Genomic DNA, 20,083 nt, shown 5'->3' on the forward strand with positions numbered 1-20,083 from the left:
CAACACCACAAACTCATTTTTACTGTATTTTATTTACACTACCAGTCAAAGGTTATTGAAAAGTAAGATTTTTAATGTTTCTAAAAAGAAGTCTCTTCTGCTCACCAAGCCTGCATTTATTTGATCCAAATATTTGAAATTTGGTTATTTGAAATATTTTTACTATTTAAATAACTGTTTTGTATTTGAATATATTTTAAAATGTAATTTATTCCTGTGATCAAAGCTGAATTTTAGGATCATTACTCCAGTCACATGATCCTTCAGAAATCATCAGGGGCTGGTATGGTAAAAATCATGGTTTACAGTGCAGTACCACAATTGGATTGTTTTTTACAGGTAAAAAAATGTTTAAACTAAATGAAAATAAACTCTACAGTACTGATACTGTAAATGAAAATACGGTAATAATACTGTAAATAAAATACAGTAAAGACATTATTGTACTGTAAATGCAATTACAGTACTAATACTGTAAACATTTTTACAGTAAATTACTAGCATCCAGCTGCCAGTAAGTTACTGTAAAATTTACAGCAACCTACTTACAGTGCAGTTTTCCTGCAAGTTTAGCGGAATAATAGAATAATAGCCTTTCTCATATTCTGACATACTATATAAACCATTCTTACATGTAAGCAGTGTTGCTGTGTAAAATGTCTTGATGATATATCCGTCTATATTATAGCATGTTTTTTTTTTCACATGTTTGCCTGTTAATCAACATTCGTCATAGTCATATTTATTAACATGCAGGGAATATCATTATAAATAAATATACACTACTGTTCCAGCGTTTGGGGTAGGTTAGATTTTAATGTTTTAGAAACAAGTCTCTTGTTTCTAAGAGTCTCTAAGGCTGCATATATTTGATTTAACAAAAATCCAGTAAAACAATAATATTGTGACATAACATTGAAATTTAAAATAATTGACACAAAAAATAATCAGACTTTCCATAACCTTCCCAAATATGTGAAACAAGCTACATGCCAAAGTTCCCAATTTATGGTTAAGCACTTATTAAAATCCTTAACCATAAATATGGTTAATAGTACTAGTAAAGCACAACTAATAAAGAGTATGAACTGCAGTGCAGAACTGTTCTTTGATCCATTTCCTCTTTGATTAACAACTAAAATTTCTGTGCAAGCAAGTTCCTGTCATAATAATGAGAGATATTTCAAAGAAGCAAGCGAAACAATACACATTTTGTCAGAGCTCTCCAAAAACACATTTTGGAAGCCTCAGAGGGTAGAAGCTCGGAAGCTCCCAATCAAAACAAATAAAAGACTCCTCAGATGGAACAAGATGAGAGGGATGTTCCATCAGGCAGATTCCATGCCAGACCTTTATTAGTCTCTGACTCACCTCGACGCTGCTCGGTGGAGCCCAGCAAATAGCAGATTAAATACATGGAGGAATTAAAGAAAAGTCTGAATCAAAGGAGATAAAAGGAGTCTTGCTCTCCACATATTAACCATTTATCTCCGCCCCTGTTACCAAATCAGAATCTGCGGGGGTCTGCTGGGAAGGGCTCAGTGTTGCGTCCCACTGCGACATTTGAAAATTAGTCTGAGTGATTAATATTTCAGATCACTAAGAAAAGTTTTCAAGAAAGACCTAACATCTAGGACAAATTACAGTATTTAATGGGATTTATACTCCAGAAGACACAAGAATGACTGTCCTGTTCTCAATTAATATTCAGAAACTATCAAAAGCACACTTCTCCACAAATTTCCAGAAAATATGCAGTTCCCCTTCATGGGAACTTCGAACTGCGTCCTCTAGGGGTCGCTATGGGGAACGCCTCGTCGTGACCCGTGTCTGAAGCATACATTGAAAAAACACCAACTCGTTGGCCGGCGACAGCCATGACGTCACTACCGGTGCGACTATAGTATAAATAGGCGCCGGGAGCACACATCATTCTCTTCTTCGTCTTCATTGACTGTTCTGTTTGAAGCGTGCATTTCCAAGGAAAAAGTAAGAGCTATCTCTATTTATTATGGCGAGCACTAGCAGAGCATTTAGAAGGTGTGTGCATCCGTGTCATCGCTATTTGACACCAGATGACACACACGATCTATGTGTTGTTTGTTTGGGCGAAGAGCACGCACGCGATGTCCTCGAGGGGGCAATCTGCGTGCATTGCGAGTTTTTTCCAATGAAAAAGCTCCGTTCTCGTTTGTCTCTCTTTTCAAGTAAAGAGGGGCAGCCATCTGCTCCCCGCGGTTCAGGACCCGCTGCTGCTGAGGCACGGAGGAGAATGAGCTCGTGGGGATCTCAGGTGGACCTGGCCGATGAGTTTAGAGAGGGGCTTTCCTACTCGCGCTCATCGGCGGCGGGCGAGAGACAGCCGCTGAAGGATGATGTTCTTTCTTTGACATCATCTGATCCAGGGGCCAGTGCGTTCCCTACTCAGGGAACCATGGTTACATAAGTAACCTGAGACGTTCTTTATGTGAATATTTACTGCAACCAACATCAAATTGGCCACTGCTTCCCCACTATGCTACATTAAAAAGTGTGCATCCCAATGTCCTACTCTCTTCTGGCTCCCTATTCCCTCTCTTTCTCCTTCCCTTTTGGGAAAGATGACATGGGGCTTGGCGGGGAAAAATTATTGAGCAGTGCCGGGGCCTGCAGGGGAGAGATAGCCGAGCAAGTTTCATCACAGCTCTTAGGAGTCTTCATGCAATGAGGAACAGGCATGAGAGAAGATAGAGAGAGAAAGAAGGAGAGATACTGAGGAATGAGAGAGATGGTCAGGACATAAAAGGACACACATGCACCCAATCCTCCATAAAAGCCGTTTCATATGAACCTAAATGGTCTGAATTTGGTTAATATCCCATTCATTTTCATGAAAGTTTGGTTTTCATATTTTCTCTCTGCTTCCCGTTATTATTTTGGGGAATTGGGGATGATTTATTCCATATTTTAGGCATCAATTGTGTCAGTATTTCATCATGCCATTTTCATAAATTTTAGCCCATTTTACTAAAATGGCATTTTAGTCAACAAACAAACAAATAAATAAACATTTCAAAATGACAGTAGCAAATCAAGATTTAAATATATTTTCAAACATTTTTATTAATTATTATTATTTTTTATATATCGTATAGATATTGTATAGGATAGATTTTATAGGATAGATATTGCATTGTGTGGAGTGTGTTGTTATGGCAAAGATGTATTCACGTTGAGCAAATGTGCGGTTATGTTATGGATATAACTGACTGATCTCATATGATTGTGAGTGTGATATTGCTTTTATACAAGTTACTATTGAGTTATCATTTCAACAAAATCATTTCCAAACCAAGGCATCACTGAATCGAGTGCTTGATTCAATGAAAATCACTTAATTCACTTCCTGAACAAATAAGTATTTTGAACAAATCGGTTTAATGCATGATTAAATGACTCACTCATATTGTTTGTTCATTAATTAATCTTTTTTTTTTTAAACAAATTGGTTGAATGAATGATTCAGTGACTCATTGTCACTCAATCAATCATGTATGTATGTATGTATGTATGTATGTATGTATGTATATATATATATATATATATATAAAATTTAATTTAATTATTATGTTAATATAAATTATTTGAAACCACTCTTTCAACATTATTCTAAAAACATTGGTAGTGTGTTTTTAATATCTTGCAGTGTTATATTTTTTTCTCTCACCATATTGTCAATATCAGTATGTGTTAATTACAATTGCTCAATTCTCTCAATGCATTTTTGTCTGATCTTCAACAAAATAAAACAAAACTCTTCATCAACAAACATCTTCAGCAATTTCATGATATCAAAACAGACAAAAAGTCGGAACCTCACAGGCTTAATTAAAGTAGTTCAAAGTTTTACATGCCAAAAAAACAGCTGCTCAATTTCATCCCAAACCAAACTCCAAGTATGCTTTCTCCCCAAATTAATCCACACAAGCTGTCCTTGCATCTATAAAATATCAAAGTCAATGACGACACTTCAGCCTTCCCTCACTTCTCACATGGGGCGCCAGAAACGGAAGCCCCCTGGACCCGAGGCCATACCCAGCTGTCATGTCATGTGCCATCCTAGACCGGCCGTCCCTCTGTGAATAATCCCATCCTGGAATGCATGGAGAATTCAGATATCACGCTTGTGGCACGCCAGCCATGCATGAGGTCCTGTGGTTCATGAGCCTTGGAGACTTAGCATGGAGATTGGCTGGGGTACAGTCGTGTCTGGTGGGAGCAGGTGTTGCAGTGTGGGGGGGGGAGCAAGTTGGGGGAGCAACCCCCTCCATCCACACACTCGCCTGATACCGAGAACCAAGTGATGGCCCGGCTGTGTGACCGTGAGGTTGTTTTTACAACCCTCCACAAATACTGTACAATGTCCCCTTTGGAGCTGCAGCCAAAGAACGGCCGTGCCAGCTTGGATGCCTCTCTGTAAGCAATAACCAGATGGATTATCTTTAGAGAAGAGACACAGGCATGTTAGCCATGCAAACCCGTGGGGCTCTTATCGTACAGTAAATTCTGCTCACCGTGAGGATGATTTAAATGTTTTTCATTGACTTTATCACCTGGCCTGAGTGTCGAGGCCACTTGGATTCCATGAACATAACAGAAAGAGAAATAATGAGAAAGAAAAATTCTGCCAGCCCAGAGAACTCTGTTACGTATCCGGTCCATGAACTTCTGTCTGCTAGCCATCAGAGGTCACCCTTTCCATTTTCATTGACTCTCGCACTACACACTGTTGCATATCACCCTGGACTACATATCCCATCATTCATTGCACCTGGTTCTGCCTCAGTTCCCGGTCTCTCCACTGCCATGTGGACCTGGTCCTCCATCCCTCCCCATGTTCCGCCTCCACTCCACCGCCCTCCGGAATCGTAAAGTGTTTTGGAGCGTTTGGAAGCCGCTCCTTGGGGGGGGCTCTGTTACATATCCGGTCCATGAACTTCCGTCTGCTAGCCATCAGAGGTCACCCTTTCCATTTTCATTGACTCTCGCACTACACACTGTTGCATATCACCCCGGACTACATATCCCATCATTCATTGCACTGATTGCACACAGCACTGATTGCACACAGCTGTCATCAATCACACATTCACTATATAACACTCACTCAAACAACCATTCTCTGCCGAGTATTGCTTAGCCGGTTATTATTCCTAGTTTCTGTTATCCTGCCCGTGTTTCCTTGTTTAGCCTAGTCTTGTCTTGCCTTGCCTTGTCTGTTTTCTCGGTTTCTGATCTTTGCCTGTTTTCCTGGATTTATCCCTTTAGTCATGCCCTTTTGATTCTGTTCGCCGTTCGTTGACCTTCGCTAGCCCTAGGATTATTGTTGTGTCTTGCCCGCCATATACCTGTTTGCCATTGTTCGACCCTGCCTGTGTTTCTGACCTCTCTGCTTTAATAAAGCTTGCACATGGATCCGCATGTCTCACGTCTTGTCAGCCCCGTAACAAACATAACTTATTGCTTGTTTTGATGCCAAACCCCAAAATATGATAACCTCCTTGCTAAAATATAATAATTATAATAAATATAATAATTTCATATATAAAGATACTTTTTTACTGAGTGGCTTTAATTAATCACTGTACCCAAAGTAAATTATTAAAATATTAATACTTTGTATTAAGTATTTTATATATTCTATATGTTTACTTTGCATTAAGTTGAACATATATCTTTCTCTAACCACTATTTTAGATGTATCAACCTTATTTTTAATAATATTTATATATTTAGAATATTTCAATATCTATATTACATTGTATAAATATTTATATATTTATACATACATTTATATTGATAATATAATACGTCTTACTATTAAAATGATTCATATACTATTATTTTAATGACCTTGTATTTTTATATTTTCAGTTTTCATTTTAATTTTAGTTTAAGCTTTTGAATTATTTTTCATTTTAGTAATTTTAGTGCTTCAATTTAAACTTATTTTAGATTCAAATGCAACATTTCTAATTTCCGTTTAAGTTTTTCCTCTAATATTCTATTTTATTTTATTTCAGCTTTATTTCAATTATAAAAATAATTTTAAAAAGTTTATTAATACACTAGTATTAGTTTTAGTTAACAATAACTCTTTAACTAAGTACAGTATGTCATTAGAATAAAACAACATGTACAACCAGCCATCAGAAAGCATTGACATTTAATAATATAAAAAAAAAACTGTGTTGAACATGCAGTATTTAATTAAAACTTTTAATTAACTTTAAAAGTAAAAATGTTAACAACCCTAAAACCATTTTTTTCCTCTCTCAAATTTTTCATCGAGCCCTAAGCACTCCCTAGAGTCCGCTGTTAGAAAACGCCTGCAGCTCTTTTGCCATGAACATGATTAACACGAATTGCCATGTTTTAAAAATGAGTCAAACATGTGTTCAAGAGAACATGTCTTCATCACTTCTGGGGAAACTTGTGCAAATTAGAAATGGAAATGATGTTATTCACTATAAAAGTGCACTGGATATGTGATGCTGCATGCTCACATCTTTCATATACTCACAGGCTTCAGAAGAAAAAAATCTTGGAAAGAAATACATCCTGAAACCTGATTAGTTAGACTCCATTACTACTATCTGTTATTATTTTCAGAGAGCGAGAGAGAAAAAAAATCCTCAATTCATTTCTCACATTTTTTCGCAGCATGAGCACTTCCATACAGGCCCCTGTGTTGGTTTATCTCCAGATCCTGAGGTGAACCTAATCAGGTGCTGAGGCAGGGGACTATGTGTCATGACAAAGTAAAATAACTGGATCTTTGATTTAAGACCAGCATGAAAAACGAATTGCATGAGTTTGTCATTACCTCTCCTCTTGTTTGCTTCCTACGGCAGCAATCTTCCCCATAACTCCCAGAGAGTTGTAAAGAAACTGAAACTTGTTTTCTGCCTCTTTGCGAAACCACGGTTGCTTTTATCGCCTATTGAAGTCTTGGTGACCACAGGCAAACAGCTTTGAATGAAAAGGGCAAAAAGCAATTATTCGATTTTAGATGGCATTTGGATACACAACGGCCAAATGAGCATTGATTAGAGGAGAGGAAGGCCCATCTCAACATATAAAAGGAGAGCTGTTGACAAGTCTGTGCCTACAAAGTAAATAGGTGAGGTCTCACGCAGCTGCTTCAAACACCGCTCTCTTTTTTCTCGGGTCCTGTTCACATTTTGCACACCTCTGCACTGGAAGTGAGAAATAATCTGGACCAATCGATTCCCTGTTGGTGCTGTTGTATTTATTTCTTTATTTCAGCTGGGAGCCAAGGAAAACTCAAGTGCTGGAAAAAAGTATTTTCAACGTGTACATCAATAAGCGCTATACTCACGTTCTGTATCACTCTATGTTTTTCTTTGTTTTTTTCACACTCTTGTTTCTGTTCACTGACAGGCGCCTCATCAGCACTGCAACATGCAACAGGAATCAATACAATATGTACACCTGAGAAAAGACTCTCGTTCGGATTTCTTCCAATCTTGAACAATGTGACAGTGTCGAAACAAGCAGCTTTGTCTGAAAGTGTGTGTTCGCATCATCCAAGGATAAACAGGAGACGTTTTCAAACCTGTTAAATTGCAATAAAATTGCCTTTTCCAGTTGCCACATTTGCTATTCACGCACACAACGGCCTTCATTCTTCTATCCGTATTACTACTGTTTATGTGCATCAACACTGACAATAAAACTCAGACGGAAAAAAAGCTCTTTCTGAACTTTTCCGGTGTCATGCAAGATCCCGTGCCCTTGCTCAATGCGAATCTGTTATCAATTCTAATCTAATTTTTAGCTCTTATCTTATTGTGATGTGAAACTTAAAAGATATGAATTAAAATTTTTTCATTAAATAGCAAATGGGATCAATGTGGGGTTCAGGACAGGTCTCTCCGGACAGTATATTGCAATGTTACACCTGATCTGCTGGAATTTCCACAACGGCTCCTGCTCACGTCAGAGTTGTTATGGTTAACTAAAACTTAAACTAGTAAAAATCTTTTTCATCAGCTGAAATAATGATAAAAATATACATATATAAACAAAATATATACAAAAACATACAAATAAAATATATATATTTTTATAAACATAAACAAAATTTAAATCAAGCGTAGCGTTAGTTCTGGCAGGTCACGTTAGTCAAGCTCGCATCAACTGACTCTCAGCTGATCCCCATCTACCTATAGGAATACGACACCTATCTAAGCATTCATATATAAGGTCCCTCAGTATCATCAGCAGTTTTCGCATTGCTCAATAGCTAATTACCCTCCTCCATCCCCAGCTCCTCCTCTGTCAGTCGGGATTCAGCCTTCTGATTCTCCTTTGAATCAGACTCATTCTAAAATGTGTACATAAAATTATTGAACATTAACAATATCTGCAATACATTTATGTTGGTTCTGTTCTGTTTACCCTGGGGGGTTATTGCTGCTCTCCCTGCTCTCATCCATGCTAGGCTGCATGGATGCGCATGGAGTTCTTGCCCAGAACAGAACCATACCGCCAATCCAAACTGTATGCTAATTGTCAATCATCTTTGACGATAGTGGTCCTGACAGAAATAAAACTAAATTTAATTTAATTAAATATTAAATAAAAAAGTTGAAGTACTAAAATGACTAAATATGCATTAATACATTCAGCAATAATACATATAAACATAATATAAATATAAATTACAGCTAAATAGAAACTGCTAAAAACAATGCTAATAATAAACATGACCAATAAACAGACCTCTAAAATTCAAAGAAAATTTATGGTGTGAAAACTCTTATGGATACAGACTCTCAACTAGACATATAAATACAAGATAAGGATTTTATAAAATTATACAGTTTTCACAAAGAGCAATTTCAATCCAACAAAATATTTTAGACCTGAGCATATCTAGGAAAAAATATATCTATTTTCTATAGAAATTGATATGACTCAAGATATTTTAATTGGTATGAATTGTACAGGTCTAAAAATACTCAAAAAAATGTATGCAGTCAATTGAGGAAAACTTTTGCACACATTTAATTTAGGTTCATACAGTAAGACTAGAACAAGTCCATTTAAACATGTTTTAGAGAGAAAGAAAGAGAGAAGGAGAGAGATAAAAGAAAATCTCAGTTTTTATGTCAGATAACTACAAGCTAGCAAGAGCAGATGTGCTAAATACCGTAGTCATCATGTAGCCCCAACATCCATTGTGGAAAAAGGTTCTTTATATAATAATGATAATAATAATAATAATATTAATAATATTATTAATAATATTATTATTATTAATAATAATAATAATAAAACTGTGCTGCATTTAAAATGATAGATTACATAAGAAACTGTTGCCCAGATAAGACACATAATTTAACATAAGACTGAAGTACTATGAAGACAAACACCAAGTACTTAGTTTTTAATTTACTAACAGAAACTAAACTTCGGATAAGGATATAGTGGAGGAGAAACATTATTGCTCCATGCCTGTCAGACTGCTTTTTGTCAGACCAGAGCCACAGACAGCAAGCCAGGTGGTAGAGATGGTCTGGCACAACGGGTCATGCCAACACACAGGGGGCCTGTTTATGGGGGCCATGCCAGGACTTTTAGTCTGACCGCACGCCTGGCACTCTTTCCCATGCATGTGGCAGCTAGTCCCTGTAGGACGGTGTGTATTTGGCTGGCACATAGGTGGGGGGGTGAGGGGGGACATGGTGCAAGGACAAGAGTCGAGGACACTGCTGATCCAGAACGCTGGGATGTTTGGAGTGCCGTCACTCAGGGGTTTTGGAAGCAGCAGGTAGACTTGATAGAATCTTGATCCTCATGCTGTGGCAGAACAGCACCATGTGGGAAAAAACTAGGATTGTGGGTGGGCATGTGTTCGTCTGCACATGCCTAACATGTGCTTCCTGCTGAGATTAATTTGTGTGCACAGACATAAATGTGATTTGAGTTACATGAGTCCTAAGGGAACGTCACAATGCCAGGGAAGCATCCTCAATTCTCTTTTGTTGGCTCTATCTTCAGCATATTGTCAGATAATAGCATTTCCTGCTTCTCAATGCCACTGATACACGCTAGCAGAGTGTTGACCTGCTTAATGAATTCACTGGACCAGCTTAATTGACTGTCTTGTTACATGAACCTAACCTGCGTAGGATGTAGGGTAGCCTGCTTTTGTTCTCCATTATAACACTGTTAAAGACATGGATAAAAAGAAAGGATTTTGGAATCAATCTGTTTGATGTGAGCAAGGAAGTAAGCAAGGAAGGGTCAGCTGTATCTTCAGCAGAGGAAAAAGAAACAGAGGGAGAGCGAAAGTGGAAGACAAAAATTTGACATATCTTTGCCCACTATCACCACAGTTTTCAAGTAATGACCTGCCATTAAAGTCAACAATCTAGGTTTAATATTTACTGAATTTAAATGTTGACTGCATACTGGATATCATATATATATATATATATTTCTTTATTAGTAATTACAAAGCAACATGTGGTCCCAGACTAACTATAGTAAATAAAATTTAAAAATAATAAAATATCATTGCTTTATTTAGTGAATAATAATAATAATAATTATTATTATTATTATTATTATTATTATCATTAACAAATTTCAAGCCTCATAGTAAATGAATAGAACATATTATATAGAATAATAAATAAAATGTCCAATAATTTGACCTTTTGAGGTGGACAAACCACATTTTCTGAAGTAGTTTTTTTTAACAGAAACAACTTGATTATTTAAAATTGTTAACAATATTAATAAACTAGGTTTTGTTTCATTAAGCTTGCTTTCAGGTCTGGCTTCAACTATGGAATGGCCACCTTTCAATCAAGTCCCGTCCTACATTATAAACTTGTTGAATATCCTGTTTTACTCTGAAATATATCATGTTACAGAAGTAAAACAGGTTGCAAATGACATTTCATGTTGACTTTAAGTACATCAGGAAACTGGGTCTCTACTAAAAAGGTGAAACGCTGATTTATTTCTTGTAGTCCAGGATCTGCAGGGGGCTGCTTCAAAAGTGCCTACACACAATAGGGGCTGGTTCCAACATTCATCTTCTAACACACACACACACACACACACACACCCAGAGAGAGACAGTGGCCGGTGCCAGTAACACTTTTGCTTCGTCAGTAAACAGTCGACCGTCCTTGTCACTAAAATATTTATGTTGTTGGCACAGGCCAGCGAGGCTGGCAGCGAGGCTCTGGACTGACTGAGAATGGACTCAAAAGCTTCAAGAGACACACAAATAATGACAAAGCAAGGAGAGAACAATTGGTGACAGTTTACTTGATCCTGCTTTATTGTACAGTGCCTATTCTGGAATCATACTGTAAACACTGAACAGATCTATGATTGGACCACATGGCACTATTCTTATGCCAATGCAGTACACACATACACACACACACACACGTATATATCTTAATCATAATTCAGATTGTTAAGATAATAATAATAATATTCTCTTTCTCATGCTGTCTTGTCCACTCCTCCTCTCTCTTCTTAAGATGACATGCAATCTCAGTCAAGTCGATAAAAGGATGAGATGGGCTATCATGCATTCCTCACACAAATCTGCTGTAATCCACATACTGTTGTTATTTTCCTCCCCTTTAATCTCAAGTCTTTTCTTTTTGTGTTCCTAGTGTTCTTGTCCTTCTTTCGGGTTTGAGAGTGGGTGCACAGAGATGAAAGAAAACAGAAAAACTAGACAAAGCACCACAAACAAAGTCACTTTCTTGCCTTGTCAGATGCCATTTCCTGTCTGTTTGTTTATCTGTCTGTCTGGCCTGGTAAATTCATCCAGTTTTGGTGTTTGGTGGTGGTCACAGTCAGGGGTCAGATTTGTTGCATATGCATTACATCAGATGAACAGGCAGGCAAATCCCAAACTGACCCCCATTAGGGATGAACAGATGAAATGAGGGATTACACCATCCTTATTAGGACCAACAGAACTGGGACCAGTACAACCATATGTGTCACGACCCAGTGTAATCGCATTTAATCAGAATGAGATACTCGACAGAACAAAAAAATTAATAAATAAAATAAAGACATCCTCATTTGATGGTATAACATCTGTCAGGGCCTAAACAATAATATCCTATAATGCCAGAGTGTTTGTAAACCATACTGCACTTTGTCAGGCTGTTGTTGTTGTTTGTGCTCAAATTGATACGGTAGACAGAAAGGCCGTGCAAATGCATAAAGACAAGCTCTCAGATTTCAGCTTTCGTTATGTTTCTGTCCTCATTTTTCCATCCTTTCACATTAAATATGCTTCAGAGGCTTCTTGTCAACGTTGCGTTTCGCTGTTGGAATCATTAGTGCATCGACTGAGATCAAACGTTGCACAAAATCAGACAACATTACACATGCCATACCCATCTAGAAAACACACACACACACACACACACACACACAGGTTTGTTTTTGTGAAAAGTGGGGACATCCCATAGGCGTAATGGTTTTTCTACTGTACAGACCATATATTCTATTGCCCTACACCAACCCTACCCCTAAATCACAAAAACGTGCACACACACACACACACAAACCGGAGATGAATGAAACCGCATTAAAAGCTCTCCAAGCCTTTAAAACTACAACCGCCTGCACATGTAGATGGAGATACAGTAGTGATGGATGTTTGCAAAACACTGTTTTGTGAAGCTTCAAATTTGGAGCATGTATCAAACTACCAAAGCCACACGATTTCAGTAAGCAAAGCTTTCTTACGTCATAACTGTTTTTGATATTTCAGTGGTTGCCATTGGGGGGCGATGATCTCGGCGATCTCATAAACCAGTGTCTTTGTGGTTTTCCACAAAACCACATCAATTTTAGAAATTTCTAAATATTTTTAACGATTCATTTGTATAATAAAAAAAGGAAGAGTTCTAGTTAATCATTTCTTATTGGCCTGATTAACCAAGCTCTCCATAAAACACACAAAACATCCCTACAAATTAATAAAATAAGATATTATACAGACACTTCATAATTAATGGAATTAGATTATTTGTTAATTGCATTTAATAGATTATACTTTCAATATAACATGTGAAATTATATTTTAAAAGGCGTGTAAAAGGTATGCATGTTTGAGCTGACTTTTCAATGGATTTACAATGTTCTGACCTGCAGGCATTACCAGCATGTGGCATGTCAAGCACTTAAAAAAAGTGAATCATTTTGCAGAACAATTGGTTCAACTGATGCAAAGTTTTCAAAAGCTTCATGTCAGGGTTGGGGATGAAGGATGGAGCGAGGACTCAATAGTGCAGGAAGATAAGGGCTTTATTAATAAAATAAAACAAAACAGACAACAAAAACTACCCCGTGGGGGAAAAACAGGCTGGCAAGGCTAGGCAAGGCAGGATCTCGACACGACAGGACACATCCAGGGAGATATGGTGACGAACTGGCCCAGGACTGCAAACACAAGGAGAATAAATGGAGAGCAAATGAGGAGGGTAACGAGGGAACACATGTGGGGCAAATTAACCAATAATCAGGTAACAAGATGGGTGGGGTCAAGACAATTGACATGAGAGCACATGACAAAACCATGAATTACACTAGACCGAAGTAACAGAACCCTGACACTTCATTTCTCCCATCTATGGAAGCCCGTTTCCGCCACTGAATAAAAATAATAAAAAGGCTATTGCGACTTTTTATCTCACAATTCTGATTTTTTTTCACAGAATTGTGAGATATAAACTCGCAATTGCGAGTTATAAATTCAGAATTGCAAGATATAAAATCAGAATTGTGGGATATAAACTCACAACTGTGAGTTATAAAGTCAATTGCAAGTTATAAAGTCAGAATTGCGTGATATAAACTCACAATTGCGAGTTAAAAGTCCAATTTTGAGGGGAGGAAAAAGATATGTTCTCAGAATTGCGAGTTTATGTCTCACAATTCTGACTTTATAACTCACAATTGCATGTTATAGAGTCAGAATATAAACTCGCAATAAAAAAAAGTTTTTATCTCGCAATTGTGACTTTATATCTCGCAATTCTGACTTTATAACTCGCAATTGTGAGTTTATATCATGCAATTCTGAGAAAAATGTCAGAATTGTGAGTTTATATCTCGCAGTTCTGACTTTATTTCTCAGAATTGCGAGTTTGTATCACGTAATTATGAGAAAAAAAGTCAGAATTGTGAGTTTAAAACTCGCAATTAAATTTTTAATTTTTCATTCAGTGGCGGAAACGGGCTTCCATACCCATCACTAGATTGAGGGCACACTGTAAAAAAAAAAGTCTGTGAAATTTACATTAAAAAATTATTGCTACGGTTGACAGAACTTTACCGTAAAAAATAAACGGTAGAACAGTTTAAGTTTTACAGACTGAACTTAAATTTACAGTAAAACAAGTATATTTAATTAGCTTATATAATGTTAATATACCAACTTCATTAAGATAAATCTGTATAATACACTGACGACCACCAAAAATCACAGATAGTAATGAGAAAGTAACATACAGTACAATCAAAGCTTATCATAAGTAGCTTAACAAGCTGAGGTAAATACTAATATTTAGAAGGTGCAGAAGGTGCACTACAAATACAAAACATCATCATGGTAACACACAATAGTAAAATAATTCAATAAATATTAAAAATATTAATTAACAAAACTCTAAGATACATAACTAAAAAAAAAATTTAAAAAAATAAGAAGAATCATACTTAAAAAGTGTCACATATGGAAGTTAGTGAATGTCAATTTACATTTGACTTGGTCTTTTTTACTTCCAAAAATTATATATTTAACAGTATTTTACTGAAATGTCTCATTTATTACAATTTTTCACTGTATATAGTAAGCGAACTTACCATTAAACAATTAACAGATTTTAACTATAGCATTTTTACAATATTTTACCATTAAAATCTCGATCTTAGTTGAGGAATGGCAACTGGGGCCCCAACAAACGAGACAGGCCTGCTGCGAGCAGCGAAGGGCGTGTAGATCTGTCAGCGTGCGCTTTGATAGGTCGAACATAACGCTTGTCAGCATCTGCAGCCATTCGTGCACTGCGCAGCAGGAGAGGCGAGGAGACGCTGTCTGTCGTTTGTAATGGATCTACCTTTCAGCCTGACAAACAGAATGCACACTTACAGCATTGAGGAAGAGGCGTTCTGACAGCAGTGGGAGTTCTGGCATGGGAACTGTGACTCAAGTGCGCTGCTGCTATAGAGTTTGAGCTAAATCAGTGGTATATGTCGGTTGACTGACATTTACATGCACTGATACAGATGTGTAATAATGACTTTAACACGGTAAAGGTGCTGGGATTTCAGCAGAATTGTTTCCCTCAACCACACATCCTCTCTAAAAAAACTCCGCCCTCCAAAGACCTGCCAGCCAATCTGATACTAGCTAATTTGACTTTTCACTCAGAAATGGCTAGCAAGTTTCACAAATAATTATAAGTTCTCAGAATTGCGAGTTTATGTCTCACAATTCTGACTTTATAACTCACAATTGCATGTTATAGAGTCAGAATATAAACTCGCAATAAAAAAAAGTTTTTATCTCGCAATTGTGACTTTATATCTCGCAATTCTGACTTTATAACTCGCAATTGTGAGTTTATATCATGCAATTCTGAGAAAAATGTCAGAATTGTGAGTTTATATCTCGCAGTTCTGACTTTATTTCTCAGAATTGCGAGTTTGTATCACGTAATTATGAGAAAAAAAGTCAGAATTGTGAGATAAAAACTCGCAATTAAATTTTTAATTTTTCATTCAGTGGCGGAAACGGGCTTCCATACCCATCACTAGATTGAGGGCACACTGTAAAAAAAAAAAGTCTGTGAAATTTACATAAAAAAATTATTGCTACGGTTGACAGAACTTTACCGTAAAAAATAAACGGTAGAACAGTTTAAGTTTTACAGACTGAACTTAAATTTACAGTAAAACAAGTATATTTAATTAGCTTATATAATGTTAATATACCAACTTCATTAAGATAAATCTGTATAATACACTGACGACCACCAAAAATCACAGATAGTAATGAGAAAGTAACATACAGTACAATCAAAGCTTATCATAAGTAGCTTAACAAGCTGAGGTAAATACTAATATTTAGAAGGTGCACACAGTGTCATACAAATACAAAACATCATCATGGTAACACACAATAGTAAAATAATTCAATAAATATTAATACACAGATGTAACAAAACTCTAAGATACATAACTAAAAAAAAAATTTAAAAAAATAAGAAGAATCATACTTAAAAAGTGTCACATATGGAAGTTAGTGAATGTCAATTTACATTTGACTTGGTCTTTTTTACTTCCAAAAATTATATATTTAACAGTATTTTACTGAAATGTCTCATTTATTACAATTTTTCACTGTATATAGTAAGCGAACTTACCATTAAACAATTAACAGATTTTAACTATAGCATTTTTACAATATTTTACCATTAAAATCTCGATCTTAGTTGAGGAATGGCAACTGGGGCCCCAACAAACGAGACAGGCCTGCTGCGAGCAGCGAAGGGCGTGTAGATCTGTCAGCGTGCGCTTTGATAGGTCGAACATAACGCTTGTCAGCATCTGCAGCCATTCGTGCACTGCGCAGCAGGAGAGGCGAGGAGACGCTGTCTGTCGTTTGTAATGGATCTACCTTTCAGCCTGACAAACAGAATGCACACTTACAGCATTGAGGAAGAGGCGTTCTGACAGCAGTGGGAGTTCTGGCATGGGAACTGTGACTCAAGTGCGCTGCTGCTATAGAGTTTGAGCTAAATCAGTGGTATATGTCGGTTGACTGACATTTACATGCACTGATACAGATGTGTAATAATGACTTTAACACGGTAAAGGTGCTGGGATTTCAGCAGAATTGTTTCCCTCAACCACACATCCTCTCTAAAAAAACTCCGCCCTCCAAAGACATGCCAGCCAATCTGATACTAGCTAATTTGACTTTTCACTCAGAAATGGCTAGCAAGTTTCACAAATAATTATAAGGAAATAAAAATTTTTAAGTAAAAAGATTGAAATATTTTTTTTTACTTTTAAGACATATTCTAATAATACTTCGAAAATCCTTTTTTAAAAATATTTTTAAATATATTTTAAACTTTAATTTTTTACACTTTTAGAGTCGTTCTCTTCTGGGAAAACAGACCAAAAATATTGATGACTCATTCTGCACCACACAGATATTTGTCCAATAAGATGCTCTGATGTCCTTCCTCTTCATACGACTTACAACAGCAAGCAACTGAATACCAAGCAACAAATCATGGCTCATATTTATAATGTAACTAAACAGATATCTATGCTCCATGATATATCCATGATATATTTTTTCATACACAAAATATTTTCTTTTTTATTTCAGAATGCACGGTTACTTATTTCACAACTGTATGCTTTAATAGACATTTAGCTGTTAGCAGATTTTAAAAAGGGTTTAAAAGTGAGCAATGAACTATTTTCCTCAATGTGTAATATTTTTTATTTATATTTAGAGGGAATTTCTGATTGGCTAGTTTTCTGGCTGGCTGAAAACTGCAAACGTATATGCCAATCAAGCACACACACAAATACACATGCAAACAAAAAACTGACCTTCAGAATAAAGTTATCTGCCCTTGCTATTGTAGTTTGCAAAATTAAATGTGATTTACATAATTTACATCTACTGCTCATTAATTAAAACACTTCATATGCATGGAATATACAGCATAATCTTCACATATGCAAAACTGTGAATGCTGTAAATAAATAAACTTTTCATACCTTGATTTGGTCACCAGATGAATTTGGACCCAGATGAATGAAAGTGTCACGACGGACAAACAAACAAACAAAAGAGAGAGAGAGAAACATTAGAACTTTTTAGTAGCTGTGCTCCTCCAACAAGTTTCAATATAACACTATAACAAAGCACACACATCATTACACAACACAGAAATCTTAATACTCCAGCTCAAGGGCTGCAGTGAAAATATTAACCGCATCTGTTGCAGAAGCATCCCGCCATTCATTTTGACTTACGTCAAAGTGAGCGATCTGTGATTAATTTTGCTCTGAAAAAGCCAGCATTTAATTAAATTTTTCCCACTGTCAGTCCCTATTCATCTGCATTGTGCAATCTGATCTACGACCCCCTTTGTACGCCCGGGGTCTGGATGTCTCCCAGCAGACACCATTTTACTAATGCAGCTGCTTTCGGATGGTGTGATGCACTGCTCAGGCTTTTCCAAATCCATTGTAAATCGCCTTTCCTGATCGTCTCTCTCCTTCATAGATCACGGAGATGTCCTCGAGATAGCACCCTTTGGCTGCCAAGACTCCCAGCTCAAATAACTTTCTCTGATAGCTGTTTCTGCACAGGTTGCATTAAATATCCGACGGCGGTACACAGACATACGGATGCACATTCGAAAACTGATACGCGGCTAATCTGCGGAGACAAATCACCAGGGCAAACAGTGTGTAAGCAAAGAAACGAAACATAAAAATAACATTTAACAATGACACCAGATGCTTGTCCACGGCCAACACAACTGCAGACATTTCATTATCCTACAGCAAAATTTTGCTCAAGGCAAGAGGAATGATAAATGACCCAGTCGGGCCCCGTGATATAGCCTTGCGGCTTTTACACTGTCTGTGAACAGATGTGGACAACATTTCTGATAATGCAAGCCTGAAGGGATGAGATACAAACAACTAAACAAACCAGTCCAATGTACATGAAACAGACATAGCATGCAATATAAAACACTGTATCTCTCTATGGCACTTTCTTTCTAATACATTCCTAATACACTGTTCGGCTCTGCACTGTTTGGAAAGCTCACAATTGACAGCTATTTGAAGGATTCTCTGTTAGTTTGCTATAACTACAGAGAGAGGCGCTCCAGGTTACAAGAGAGACTTCAGTAACAGTCTGTGCCAGTGTCAACCACATCAGTCTAACGATCAAACGGCATCATCCAACTTTAAAGAGTTCTACAACACCACAGAAGCAACAGCCCGTCTGATTACTCGCATCAAAAAGATAATTTCAGGGAGATCTATTGTCAAATCCACTTGGGACTTTGGATGAGGATCAACCTTTTTCTCCTTTTTGGTGGGGAATCAAAATTGACTTGAGCTCTATGCTTATTAGCCACAAAATCACAAGAGCTAGTGATACGGGAAATACTGCAGATAACAGATCATTGCACCCAACAAAGACATGCATAAAAGCATTTATTTTTGTGCATATTAGATTAATGTGTGTTAGATTCATTGATTTTCTGAGACACTGCTCAGAAAATCAAAACGGCTTGATCATTAAGACTGTTTAGATTTTTTGGCAATTAAAAAAAAAAGGAGTGAATGGATTTTTATCATTGTAGGGTGGTTGTGTCCACACACTGCTAAGACACATAAGACACATTACCATGTAAAAGTGAATTTTGCATCCGATGCCCCTATTAAACTTTAAATTCATCAACATATTCTGAAAAAATGTATCATGATTTCCACAAAAATATTAAGCAGCACAACTTACTGTTTTCAACATTTATAGCAATTAGAAATATTTTTTTGAGCACCAGATAAACATTTAGCAATCAACAAAAATCATTTCTGAAGGTTCATGTGAAGACTGGACTGATGACTGTTATTATTAAAACATATATTCTTTTAAATTGTAAAAAAATATTTCACAATTTTCACAATAGTTATTTTTAAATAATTATTTTAAAATAATTGTTACCATATTAAAATACATATATTTGTAATATTTGTATTATACATTTCACATACAGTGTTTAGTCATTTAAAATGTACAAAGCTTCTTTTTGCTAAATGTTTTGCATTAAAAGTGTGCTCAGGCTATTAAGATTTGATTCCACAAAATGTATTAATCATCCACCTGATAGGATCTTGTGATGTTCACAAGTGTATGGAGGATTTCTGTGCACCAGAGGGTCAGTGAACAGACTGTGGGCTGGACGAC

At 36.6% G+C, this 20,083-nt stretch overlaps 1 protein-coding gene across 1 annotated transcript in view; it reads right to left on the reverse strand.

Moving 5' to 3' along the window:
• The window catches only part of LOC107753272 (protein sidekick-2-like), a 314,203-nt gene that overhangs the window by 138,595 nt on the left and 155,525 nt on the right, over positions 1-20,083 (reverse strand). The window lies entirely within an intron of this gene.

This window comes from Sinocyclocheilus rhinocerous, unplaced genomic scaffold, assembly GCF_001515625.1.
Source record: "Sinocyclocheilus rhinocerous isolate Xijiao unplaced genomic scaffold, SAMN03320098_v1.1 scaffold411, whole genome shotgun sequence".
In the NCBI taxonomy this organism is placed as follows: Eukaryota; Metazoa; Chordata; class Actinopteri; order Cypriniformes; family Cyprinidae; genus Sinocyclocheilus; species Sinocyclocheilus rhinocerous.